At 31.9% G+C, this 14,087-nt stretch overlaps 1 protein-coding gene across 1 annotated transcript in view; it reads left to right on the plus strand.

Moving 5' to 3' along the window:
* Nucleotides 1–7,372: 7,372 nt before the first annotated feature.
* LOC118191730 (uncharacterized) overlaps nt 7,373–14,087 on the plus strand; it is a 119,209-nt gene continuing 112,494 nt past the window's right edge. Inside the window, exon 1 of the mRNA XM_085821211.1 lies at nt 7,373–7,536. The gene's annotated coding sequence lies outside the window, so the exon portion shown is untranslated. The remainder of the gene's footprint in view (nt 7,537–14,087) is intronic.

Consider the following 14,087-nt stretch of genomic DNA (forward strand, 5'->3'; position numbering starts at 1 on the left):
TTCTCTTCTTTGCTATATGAAAGTAATAATAACCTTACTTTAGTATTTTATACTCATAGTAAATGTATTTATTTACACTTGCCTGCCATCTTAAAAAATGACATTTTCAACAAATTACTTTTAATCCATTACTTTTAACGATATTTATTTATTTATTTTTTAAGTTTCGAATACTTTACTATGCGTAAAAACAGCGTTTTTCAAGATGGCTGACGTTTGTAAAAATCGCGCCAACAATTCGGCCAACGTAAATCGCCAAAAATCCGTGCAACCGTCTACCAAAGTAGCACCATAATTTTATAGCAGTATTCATTATCTAATCAAAATGCATTGAGAACCAAAATTAACTCAGTCTGAATTAAGATTTCACCCTGAACATAGCGCATTTGCTTGCTACACTTTGGCCTAACTGGACTTTAGTTTGTCTGCTTTGCTATCTTAATTCAAATTTATCTAAAATGTAAACTTTTTGGAATAGGCTTATTTAATATGTCAACTTGTTTGTGGCCGCAATATGTTTGCAGAAATAAAAAATCTGATGTGTGCACCACATGACTTCCTTGCACGAAATATTAAATTATACCCATTTTTCTTGCATTTCGTTTAAACTTATTGGATTGAATTAAATCTACTTCGTCGATAGCGCATAAACCACAATAGAATAAATGCACTCTTTAAAATTCACTCTAGTATTTGTTTACCATAGCGACACTCTGGCGCTAGGTTCACTTAACAGCGTTACATTTCATTCATTTTTTAACTATGCCTATATTCATGTCGTAACACAATTAAGAGGCAATCGGCCTAGTGCAGCCTTTACGAATATATTATAAGTAGGGTGTCTTTAATGATGAGTTGAATCCAGTAAGATGGAACGTACTTTTTGCATTTAGTGCAGAGTCTCTAGAAGAGAAGTAAGTGTGGCCCCACGATGTTAGGATTTGCAGCTTGAGGCGTAAGGATCCTAGTTTTACTAACGTTTATTTTATTTTAAATCTTTACTATCACTTCTTATTTTCTACTTCCAGCCAGAATTAAAAGCTTTAACTTATTTATGCAAATTTGTCTTGCTAACGCCAAGTACTTAAGTTGTGGCTTTTTGCCAAGCAAGAGGGAGGAAGGAGTTATTAGAAGCAGGCCGCTTGCCATACTAGTTTTACTCGGTTGCTGGTTGCCTTCAAGGCCAGAGGTTTAATCCTCTTGATAATTTTAAACGTATCCTAGTTTTAGCAGCTCTTTGTACTACATACGGATTTTGTTAAATAACGGCCAATCTTAAAGTTAGGCACTTGTATATTAATCCAAAGTTAGTTTTAGTTAAAGTTTTGTTAGTAGTTTTATATTCTTACGTTCAGACCACAAGTGGTTGGTCTCTGTATTCGGAAGTTACGGAAATCTCTGTAAAGATAGAAAAATAAAGGGTTTCGTATACCCTTCCTGTATGTATTGTCTACTTCACAATTTATTGAACATAGCTTGAGTAAGCTCCCTGTTCTGAGTCAGGACAGTTCATGTTTCCAAGGAAAGTAAAAAGGAACACAAGTCCTGATAGAGGATTCTTGCCGCTCCCTTCATTTTTTAACTCAGAATGCACAAAATTTATATCATCTTAAGAATTATCTAATCGTGCCACATGTTCTATTCAAATACTATAATAAATCTAAAACGATGTATAAAAGAAATTAAGCAAAGAACAATAACAAAAAAGAAACAGTTTTTCGCAGACGATTCAGTACTTCTCATTCAATTAATTCAGTTCTTACTTCGCGACAAGGAAAAAAAAAAAAAAAAAAAAACCCTCAAAATATCTATATTGAAAATTATGAAATAAATCTTAAACACGTATTTCCTCGAATAAATTCCAGAATGATTTAATTCGCAATAATAAAAGAAGGCGTTATTCTTATTGCGAAGCTTACTTTCTCTAGATTAACAACAAATTTACGATTCTGGTGTTTCAAATGTAAACAAGCAATGGCCGTCATGGAAAAAATTATTAGGTTTAGCGGCACTTAAACAACTTTTAAATTGTTGATAATTCTAAACATATTGCATACAGATATACTAAAGGCATAAAAACCTTAACCGGAAGAAAAGAACAACATAATTCAATCATTTTTAAAGGAAAAATGCACAATTTACAAACATATAAGAGTAAAGAAGCTGAGACCACTGAGCCGAGTAACAGAGTGGATATATATATAGGTATATTTATATACTTTTGGTGCGGCCGATTGCAACCAAAATACGAGGTGCACATCTACTTGTTATAGAAGTCCTATATACAAAATTTCAACATTCTGAGGCTACTCGTTTTTGAGTTGTGCGAGATACGTACGTACATACGCACAGATGCCACGAAATATTCTCTAGAGAATTCATTTTAAATTAGTTTTAGAATTTTTTTGAGGAAAAAGAGTCCTTTATCCTGTCCTTACGTACAGATGTCAGGCAAAAACATCGTTAAATTGCATTCGATAGCGGTGTAAATGGACATTTTCGTTGAAATATGATGCGTGAAACTTTTCGTGATTACAATACTTCCTTTTTCATTACGGATCAACATTTGTACGCTATCAAAATTTCTGCTGTTTATTACTCCTAAATTCGTTTATATTATATATATGTTCTCACCCTGCTACCCGGCTCCATGAGCTTAGTTTTTATTCATGTGTGTTGGTAAATTGTGCATTTTTTGCTTTAAAGGTGGTTGAATTATGTTGTTCTTATGTTCCAGTTGAAGTTTTTATGTGTTTAGTTAATCTGCGTTTAATAAAGTATCAGTATCAGCAGTAAACTATTTTCTCCCTTCTTTCTGTATGCCTTCGTGGTGTAACGATAGCGCACTCGGTGCATATTCGAGAGGTCCAGGTTCAAGGCCCGGCTAGGACATTGCTCAGGTTTCGTGTTTTTTACTTCAAAAATCCTAATGACTAGTTATAGAATTTTCAACAATTTAAAACTTTAAGTTGCTCTAGTTGCTTTAAGTTGCTAAGGTGACTGCAGTTTGGTTACATTTGAAACTCTTAGTAAAATAGTGAATTAAGGATCTGTGTCATTTTGCCCAATGAGATGAAAAGTTAACCGTCAATTTTGTGCATCGAAAATTTTGTCTTCCTGGGCTCTGACTGAATTGCTTGTTTCTGCGAAAAACTCTAGTTTTAATTGTAAAAATTACCTTATTTAACTGTATTTGGCGTTTTAGGTTTTTCTGTATTTTACAATTTCTATCGAAGATGCTTTGAGTTTTTATGCATTTTTGCTTTCCTGTGAAGTGAGAACTAAATTGATTGAATGAGAAATACGTATATCTCTAACGAAATTCGAGGAAATGATTTGAAATGAAGTGAAGCAAAGAATGTGTATAATTTAAAAGGCTGTCGTGTGCTATCTGCATGAGATGTTTTTTATTGGTGTTGCATTTATATTCAATTTCTCAAGTACACATGAATACAATATTTAAATACATTTAGTATCACAAACGCATATCATAAAATGATTGCTTTATGATTCCAGTTGCTGAAAAGACACAAAATTTGCTTTACAAGTAAATTATATTGATTTTTCATAATTCTTTAGGTTCACATACATGAAGAACAGCCAGCTTTGAGTACTGGATGCAATATATTATTTTTTATTCTGGTCACAAAATACTAAGCTTCTTTTTGATATCAAAATAGTATTTATAATTAGAGTAAAAGCATTTAAAAAATATCTTCACTACATTAACTTTGCAGTCGTTCTAAGTACTCAGCTGAAAACGCGTTCTTCTACTTAAATGTACAATTACTGCTCATATGTTTATAACAAATAAAAGATTCTACAAATTTTCAAATATCCTTTGTACACTGCGGGGGGGGGGTACAGTTCCATATCTCCCCTTCTACTGCTCCGATTGACGAAATTCGAACTGTATTGTCTATGTCTCGAAAGCACGACTTGGGATATTAGATTTATAATAGCATTGTTCTAACATAGGTATTTTGACACAAAATCGAACTTTTTCTAAAATAACAGGCTAATGTTTTTCTATATTTCGATTCTACGAGCCAAATTATGCCTAGATATTAATTTTTTTAATTTTTGGTGAGAAATTTATGGAAAAATGTAAAACTTCTTAATTTACAGCAACCTATTTTCCTTTCCTTTTCTTCATTGTATACGTGCGGGAAAAAAGGCCATCTTTTATACTTTCAAGTAATTTTAACAAAGTGTCTAAACCACATTCAGCGTTATTATCGCTTATAACAAATATGCAAAATTTCAAAGCGCACCGAAATGTCAAATCACCTATATCTTAGAAAATTTTGAATAAAAAAGTAATTTTTTGAAGGTATGCTTCGAAATACATCTTCTTTAAGACGATGGTAAAATTTTTATAGGTTATAGTTAAAAATTTTTTTCGAAAATTTATGAAATATAATATAGCGGGCAAACCCGCCAGCTGAAAATGATACAAAAATTAAAAAAAAAAATAATAAATCATAAAAAATTGGTGAATTTTATTTGGAATGAACGTAAATTTCGAAATTTGAAAGGAAGAATCATATGGATTTAATAAAAAAGAGATATTAATAAATATATACCAAATTTAATTAACATGCAGGAGCTAAAACTTTGAGAGCTAATTTTTTAAAAACTTCTCTTGCGATTTTTACAAAACTTGGCAGCTTGGAATAATTTAAGGCGTAGAAACGAAATAGGGAAAATGCTGGCATTATTTTTCTAAATGGTGGTGGATGATGATTCTTCACCACCTGGATTTGGCGACTGGGTGCCTTAATTCCCAGTCGCTTTTTAAAAGGGGAAGTATATTTTCTCCCTCCTCTCTGCATTCTTTCGTTGTGTAATGGTTAGCACACTCCTCCCGTATTCGAGAGGTCCAGGTTCGAGTTTCTACGCAAAAACAATCAATTCAGCCAGCGGGCGAGAAAGCGGATTTTTCGGTGCACAAAATCGAAAGTTTTGGTCCTCATAGGCAAAAGACATTGAAGGTGCAGAAATTGACTTAATTCACTATCCTACTGGGTTTCAAATGTAAACAAATGTTGTTCGTTAGGCTTATATTGCCACTTGATTTTGATAAACATCATGTTGATGTTGTAAATTGTTGATAATTCTACAACTATTGCATGCAGATTAACTAAAAGCATAAAATCCTAACCGAAACATAAAAATCGCGTAATTCAATCACTTTTTAAAACAAATATTGCACAATTTACCAACACATAAGAATAAAAAAAACTAAGCACACCCAACCAGGTAACAGAGTGGTAATATATATTTATATAATATCGGTGCAGCCGATTGCACCGAAAAAGGGAGATGCACAACTAGATGTTGTAGCAATCCTGTATGTTGTAGCAAGCCAAATGTTGTAGCAATCCAGCAGCTCATTCTTGAGTTATGCGAGATGCATACATACGTACGTGCAGACGTCAAGGCAAAAAAAAAAACTCTTCTGAATCCATTTTACAATCAAGTTTCGCAAATCCAGTCCTTAATTCTGTCCGTACGAAGGAATTTAACGCGAAAACATCGTTCAAATGGTTTCCAGAACGGTTGAAATGGATAGTTTCGTTGAAATATGATACCCGAAATTCGGTGCGATTATAACACTTGCTTTACTTTGTACAAGGAAGTAAAAACGAAGAAAATTTCCAACCCAAACTAATAATTAAAATTTAGATTTACTACATTTGGCAGGGTGAGCTTTATGAAGGGAAGTGTGCCACGATTAGAGGTTTTGTAGTGAGTGCAGTTAAAAGTTATTTTATTTGTTATATAATCATACTGTATTACTGTGAGGCATAAATTCATATGTGTATCTATACCATATTACTTCTACGTTTATTAATGGCAAGAAAAAATGCATTAGATCTGAAGTTGAACGTAGTAGAATACAAAACGTATATAAAAAATATTAAATTTAGGATGAAAATGCTAACCGTTTTCTAATTACCTCAATAAAGCAATTTATTATTTTCCTTTTAAATAAAACATTCACCAAATATTTAATACAAAAATAGGTGATTAATGATGATAAATGATGTGTTCCAACCGATTCCATGTTCCTTGTTCTAATTAAAGGAACTATTGTAATCACGAAAAATTCCGGGTTTCATACTTCAACGAAAATATCCATTTTGACCGCTAAGGATTCTCTTTCCAAAACGAATTATAAAACTGATTTAAAATGGATTCAGAAGACATTTTTTTCGTGGCTTCAGTACGTACGTATGTATCTCGCATAACTCAGAAATGAGTGGCCTCAGAATGTTAACATTTTGTATATAGGACTGCTATAACATGTAATTGTGTACCTCTTATTTTGGTTGCAATCAGCCGCACCTAAAAGTAGATAAATATATATTTATATGTAGATCCACTCAGTTACTTAGCTCATAGATCTCAATTTTTTTAAAATTTTATTATTATTATTATTATTATTTAAATTCTTATATGTTGGTCAATTGTGTATTTTTTGCTTTAAAAATGATTTATTTATGTTGTTCTTATCTTTCGGTTGAGATTTTTATGTCTTTAGTTAATCCTGCATGCAATAGTTGTAAAATTATCAACAATTTAAAAGTTGTTTAAGTGCGGCTAAGCCTAATTTTTTTACCATAGCAGCCATATTTGTGTAACTTAGCAGAATAGTGAATTAAGTCAGTTTCTGCACCTTCAGTGTCGTTTTGCCGAGTGGCACCAAAACGAAAGTTTTGTACACCGAAAAACCTGCATTCATGCCTTCTCGTCGAATTGTTTGTTTTTCCGTAGAAACTGTAATTTTGATTGTAAAAATTGTTTTTTTCTAAAGTTATTTTAACCGTATTTGGTATTTTAGGTTTTTCTATATTTTTCAATTTTTGAAAATATTTTGATTTTCTATGTATTTTTGCCTTGCTGCGAAGTGCGAACTGAATAAATTGAATAAGAAATGTATCTCTGATGAAATTAGAGGAAATAACTTTAAGTGAAAAGCGAAAAATGTGTATAATTTAATATTCCGTACAAGCAAGTCATGTGGTGTACACATCAGATTTTTTATATAACAGCGCATGGTCACCTATATTTCTACGTGAAAAATGAAAATTTAGCATTCACAATTGGTACTAGGCATCTTATCATGAACATCTTACAAAGTTGTATGTAGGCAAAGAGTTATTGTATTCCACTACGTAATTTCAGATGCGAGTGAATGGTAAAATATTCGCTTTTATGTCTATGGACAAGGTACGAAAAATGTGTCTCTCGTCCATTTTCTCCAGCACTGTATTTTCTCAAACACTTCCCATCTTCGAAATGTGGAGAGGTTCAGGACAACCGCCTCGTATTTTGGCGATTTGGATAAACTTTTGGCACTCGAAGTTGTGTTTAACTTTGGCAACCCATCTCCAAAGTTAGCTTTTTGTTCCGTTTGCCGCTTTAGTCTTAAGTCTTATTCTGGCATCCACGTCGAAAGCTGTGTTATCGTTTACGAAAACCCTCTTCTGGATAACAAAACCCAACGTTTACGAAAAGCTCCGTTTCTCGGTAAGATTTTCAAGTGGTTTTTTCCGTTTATTTCTCCTTTTCTTTCTAAGTAATGCAGTTGTTTGGAATCTACGCGCATTTTCGAGATGTTCGTTTATAATGAAATTACATTGGTTAAATCCTGTAGCGGTTTTATATTTTTCCCGTAATCAAAACAGCAGAGGATTTGTTACCATAAAAAGAAAAAAATTGATGTCAACGCGACATGACTTCCTTGTACGGCCTATTTAATTATACGCATTTTTTGCTACACTTCGTTTAAATTTATTTTCTGGAATTACTCAAACTACGATCTCTCCATCCAAGTTGAAAATGACATCAAAAAGTGCAAATTTAAATACCTCAGTCAATTTTTGTCGTACGTTTGTCAAACTTCTTATAATTTTATTTTTTCTCAACGAGTATAAAACTTTCCCAGATATAACTATAGGAACTGTGATATCGCATTAAAAGTTAGATCTCATTATTTCTGGAAAAATATGTTTTTTAATTTGCAGTTTTTAAATTTTAATATTTTCATCATTTAAAACACTTCTGTGATCGGAATTATATGACTATGACCAACGATAAGGGAGATGAGCAACTAGATGTTATAGCAGTTCCATAATTAAAATTTCAACGTTCTACGTCTAAACGTTTTTGACCTATACGAATCTCGTACATGCGTACGTAGGTATATTATCTAATCGTTTTTGACCTATACGAATCTCGTACATACGTACGTAGGTATATTATCTCGCATAACTGCACAGACGTCACAAAAAAATCCCTTCTGAATCCATTTTAAGTCCATTTTACAACCCGATTTGGAAAACCGAGTCCTTTATTCTATCCATACATACAGACATCAAGCAAAAAAAATCCTTCAAATCGATTCGGTAAAGGTAAAAATGGATATTTCTGCTGAAATATGGCACCCAAAACTTTTTGCGATTACAATACTTCCTCTATTTCGTACAAGGAAGTAAAAATGTGACATGTGCGTTCAAAATATTTATTTCTTAGGTACGGTACGTTCTTTCTGTGAAAATCTGTAAATGATAAATTACGATAAAATTTCGCAAACTTTATAATACAATGTAATATGTTTTTAAAGATTTTTCGTCTGTCGAAATGATTTCAGCAAAAGTTAGTGTTCTTTAAATAATCTTGTCCGTAATTTTCAGACAAGAATTTGAAATTCGCAAAATCTAGTAAAATAGATGCTGAGAATAAAAAGGCTAAGAGTGAATGAATGTTACTCTTTCAGAAGAAATGCTAGATCTGAATGAATAAATTTCATTAGTATTCACATCATTTACTGTATATTTTATTAGATTTTGCTAACTTCTAAGACTGTAAGATCCTTCTTATTGAAAGGGGATCTCATTTATTCGATACTTGATCTTCTTTTTTCAAAACTTTGTCATGGCTTCTAAATTTGTAACTCTCTACTACTTAAGCTCTTTTTAAAACTATTACGTTCTAAACTATTAAGCTATTATGTTCAATTAATTACAGCTTACTAAGAACTGTTTTTGAAACGTCGGCGAATTATTGTCTTAACTATAAATTCAAAAAATATATTATTTGTCGTTTCCTAGCAGGTTGCAGTTAATTTACAACTTTTTTTAGCCCAAAGCGACTTTGTCCCTGAGGGACTATTATTTTTATTTTGCGATTTTGCGTCGAATCACTCTGAATGTCCGTTTCACTTTCCAAGCTGTTGCCACCAAATATTATCGCCCTGTATTATTTTTTGAAGAAATTAAACAATGAAGAATATTCATAAATGTATGTATGTTTCTCGCATTGTAATAAAAACAACGGTACTTAGAGGCATCAAAATTTGAATGTCGTAATCCTACTTGCGAATAGGGGCATCTCAAAGCCAAATTTGAAATTTGGAATTTGATTTATTATCGATTTCATATTTTGTAAATCTTTAACTAATTTTTGATTAACAAACTCGAGGATTTCAAAGCGAGCTATGGCAACGTTGTACAGAAAAAATATTTTTATCTCCAGCGGGCGAGATTATGCATCGGGAATTCTAAAGATAGGCTCAATTTAAAAAATATTTTGCGATACTGCTGTACAAAATGTTAAAAAATGCGCCTTTGGACGTAATTTAAAATCTGAAACCTTTCAGATTTTCTTTCCTTATTAGTCCAAAGGGGCTTTGTCCCTGAAGGACTATTGTTTTCGTTTTGCGATTTTGCGTCGGACTCATAAACGTCGGTTCACTTTTCAAACTGTTGCCACAAAATGTTAGAATCCTGCATTATATTTGAAGAAATTAAATAATGAAAAATCTGCATAAATGATTGTCTATTTCTCGCATTGTGATAAAACAATGGTACATAGAGCCATCGAATTTTGAATGACGAAATCCTACTGCGAATATGGGCATCTGAAATCCCAAATTTGGAATTTGTTTTATTATAGATTTTATATTTTGTAAAACTTTAACGAATTTTTGATTTACAAACTCAATGCTTTAAAAGCGAGAAATGGCAACGTTATATAGAAAAAAAAATACTTTTATCTCTAGCTCGCGAGACTGTGTATATCGGAAATTCTAAAGATATGCTTAATTTAACATTATTTTGCGATATTGCTCTTGAACTTAATTTTATGGTTTAAGTGCAAAGAACATGATATTTAATAAATAAAGGTAACACTCAAAACGTTAAAAAAACGCCCCTTTGGACGTAATTTAAAATCTGAAACATTTCAGATTTTTTTTTTTTTTTTTTTTTTTTTTTTTTTTTTTTTTTGTTTTTAAATTGCTTACAAACTAAAATCTCGATTACCTATCGACACTAACTTTTAACACTTTGCATATCCTGACTCGAAATTTATAATTATTAAACTCAGTTTTTTTTAAATAAAACACGTGGTTTTATCCTCAGCTACGAAAAGGCGTCATTTAGTAACTTTGAGCGGCAACGAGAATGGACGCGGCGTCAAAAAAAGTACTAACAGTTTTTCAAACAGATCGAACGCTAACTATTAGAACGGCTGGGAAGTTCGTTTCTATCCTAGCCATGAGTTTCAGTTAAGTTTTGCTAAACCGTAACTCTCTTTGGCGTGCTTTCATTTGCATAGCCTTCTGGTCTCAGCGAATATGTGTGACGTAAATCAAAGAGAATATACGAAAGTGTTTAAATTAAGTTTAACTGTAGGCAAAACTTAACAATAATCGCTACAGTTCTTAAATGCAGGATTTCTTGCTATTTGTTTTCTAAATGCAGGATTTCTTGTTATTTGCTGCAATTTTATTTACATAAAGCTCATTTATTACATATATATCGGGTCTCAGCGAATATATGTGACGTAAATCAAAGAGAATATACGAAAGTGTTTAAATTAAGTTTAACTGTAGGCAAAACTTAACAATAATCGCTACAGTTCTTAAATGCAGGATTTCTTGCTATTTGTTTTCTAAATGCAGGATTTCTTGTTATTTGCTGCAATTTTATTTACATAAAGCTCATTTATTACATATATATCGGGTCTCAGCGAATATATGTGACGTAAATCAAAGAGAATATACGAAAGTGTTTAAATTAAGTTTAACTGTAGGCAAAACTTAACAATAATCGCTACAGTTCTTAAATGCAGGATTTCTTGCTATTTGTTTTCTAAATGCAGGATTTCTTGTTATTTGCTGCAATTTTATTTACATAAAGCTCATTTATTACATATATATCGGGTCTCAGCGAATATATGTGACGTAAATCAAAGAGAATATACGAAAGTGTTTAAATTAAGTTTAACTGTAGGCAAAACTTAACAATAATCGCTACAGTTCTTAAATGCAGGATTTCTTGCTATTTGTTTTCTAAATACAGGATTTCTTGTTATTTGCTGCAATTTTATTTACATAAAGCTCATTTATTACATATATATCGGGTCTCAGCGAATATATGTGACGTAAATCAAAGAGAATATACGAAAGTGTTTAAATTAAGTTTAACTGTAGGCAAAACTTAACAATAATCGCTACAGTTCTTAAATGCAGGATTTCTTGCTATTTGCTGCAATTTTATTTACATAAAGCTCATTTATTACACATATATTTACATTTTATTTACGTAGACATTTATTTAGCGTTTGCAGGTATTTGATATACAGTATGTTGCTTACGTTTTGAAAGCTAAATAAATTGTTGTCTCATTATGATGGTGATGATTTTCAGTTTTCAGTCCTGCTTTGATTCCTAGTCTACCGAATAAACAGGAGTTACAAATAGCTATAGCTACACAGTTATTAAAATAAAGAAGCCCTTTTTAGGTTCCTTTGCAGTGCGTGAGAATGCACGTCTGAGGTGCTGATAAGACTTCAAAACATAGCACAAATCTTAATAATCGGGTTAATCGAGAGAATCCATCAGATAGCCTCAAAGGGTGTCCGCCGATAACATCGCGGCAAAATCATCGCGGGCGAAAACGTCGCGGAGAAAACAACGCAAGGCGAAAACGTCGTGCTACAAAACATCGAGGGAGAAAACATCGCAAAGAGGAAACATCGCAGTTCTAAAACATCGTGGTACAAAATATCGTCGTCGAAAATAAAGCGGTTCAAAAACTTCGCAGTTTAAAAGCATCGCGGTAAAAAATAAAGTATCGACAAATCATCGCAGGACGATAACATCGCAGACCTGCTTTTTTCAGGCTTTAATAATTGTAAATGGATATTCCCATAATGATTTGTGATCGCGATATGGAAAGAAAGATAACTTTTACTTTCATATTTTTTATTAACTAATAAACTTTTGCTGAAAAAGTAAGAAGGAAACTTAATACTTAAGAGTAAACTGAAGCAGAACAAGAAATAATTTTCATAATAAGAGTGTTAGATTGACAAAAGTGAAGAAAACTCATAATTAGCAATTTTTTATGGATAAGGTCATGCAGTTACGTAGCTTCCTTTTTCTAAACATTTTTAGATTATACCTTTAGTGAAAAAAATATAGTGAATAATATATTTAGTGAAAAAATACCAGTAAAAACTTTATAAAAATGATTTATTAATGACCTTTGTTAGTTAACTATGTCAGTTTAAAATTCTATTAAGTGCTATAAGTTGCCTTAATTTTCTATGCTTAAATTTCCTTCTTACTCTTTCAGCAAAAATTTATTAGTTAATAAAAAATACGAAAGTAAAGATTATCCTTCTTTCTATCTTGCGCTCACAAATCATTATGAAAATATCCATTTACAATTATTAAAGCCTGAAAAAAGCATGCCTACGATGTTATCGTCATGCGATGATTTGTCGATACTTTATTTTTTACCGCGATATTTTCGACGACGATGTTTTTAAACTGCGGAGTTTTTAAACCGCTTTATTTTCGACGACGATATTTTGTATCACGATGTTTTAGAACTGCGATGTTTTCTCTTTGCGATGTTTTCTCCCACGATGTTTTGTATCACGACGTTTTCGCCTTGCGTTGCTTTCTCCGCGACGTTTTCGTCCGCGATGTTTTTGCCACGATGTTTTTGGCTGTAACCCCTCAAAGACTTTCTTCAGGATTACTACGGACAGCGGTGCGTCAGAACTATCATAGAATATGTCTATTCTAAGAGTAACATAATCACAGCAGATGACCAGGTCTAGGCACTTGACGAAATGTAAAGATGAGCCAAAATGTAAAATTATTTCGTATTTTGTAAAGCTTCCAACTTTACAAAACATTTTGCACTGTAAGTATCCACTAATGAGAGATTCGATTGCATTTGCCTGTGCCAATTTTACCTTCTCGCTAATTTAAATCAACAAAAAATTAAAATTGTACAAATGTTTTATCAGTGAGTTTTATTTTAAGTGCTTTCGAAAGTGATCGTAAACGATCTGGTTAGTTGGAATTTCCGATAATAATAATTCTTCATTACTGAGAAGCTTTTATTGCACCTCTTATTATTTTATGATCTGTATTTGTGAAACTTCTTTAAGGTAACAAAATATTTTGTAAAAACTTCAAGAATATGTGGGCATTTTTAGTATATTTGTTTATAATAGAATTTGCTTAAATTAGTGATATTCAAACTGTTTTTCGTGGAATTCTACGGTTTCACCCTACTGCTCTACAAGTTCTATAAGCTAAAATTAAAATTGGAAAGAGTGGTAACACTTAGCCCGAAAACTAACCGCTTGGGAAACTGTCAATTAAATGCTATGTTTTTATTTCATTTGATATTGGAAGTAAATCTTTTTTTTTTCCTGCCTCAAACTTTAATGAAATAAAAATTCTCTCTTCATTATCTAGCTGATTATATTTTCAATTGCTTATTTTAACTTTTATTTTTTGTGAGGACAGTCGTAGAGATACCCCAAGAAAGTTAATTATTGTTTCAAGGGTCTGTAAAAAATTACAGTTTTATGGATTTCCACAAAAACATAGTTTTAGGGTTTCCACAAATAGTTTTAGAGATTCTAAGAAAATATAGTTTTAAGAGTTCCAAAAAGAAAAATTATAATTTTAGGGAATAAATAAAAAAAAGTTATATTTATCCACAAAAAACATAATTTTAGGGTCTCCACTAAAAATAATTATTAGCTAG

This window comes from Stegodyphus dumicola, chromosome 7 (assembly GCF_044657685.1).
Source record: "Stegodyphus dumicola isolate Sdum_Otavi_A_Nest chromosome 7, ASM4465768v1".
Taxonomy (NCBI): domain Eukaryota; kingdom Metazoa; phylum Arthropoda; class Arachnida; order Araneae; family Eresidae; genus Stegodyphus; species Stegodyphus dumicola.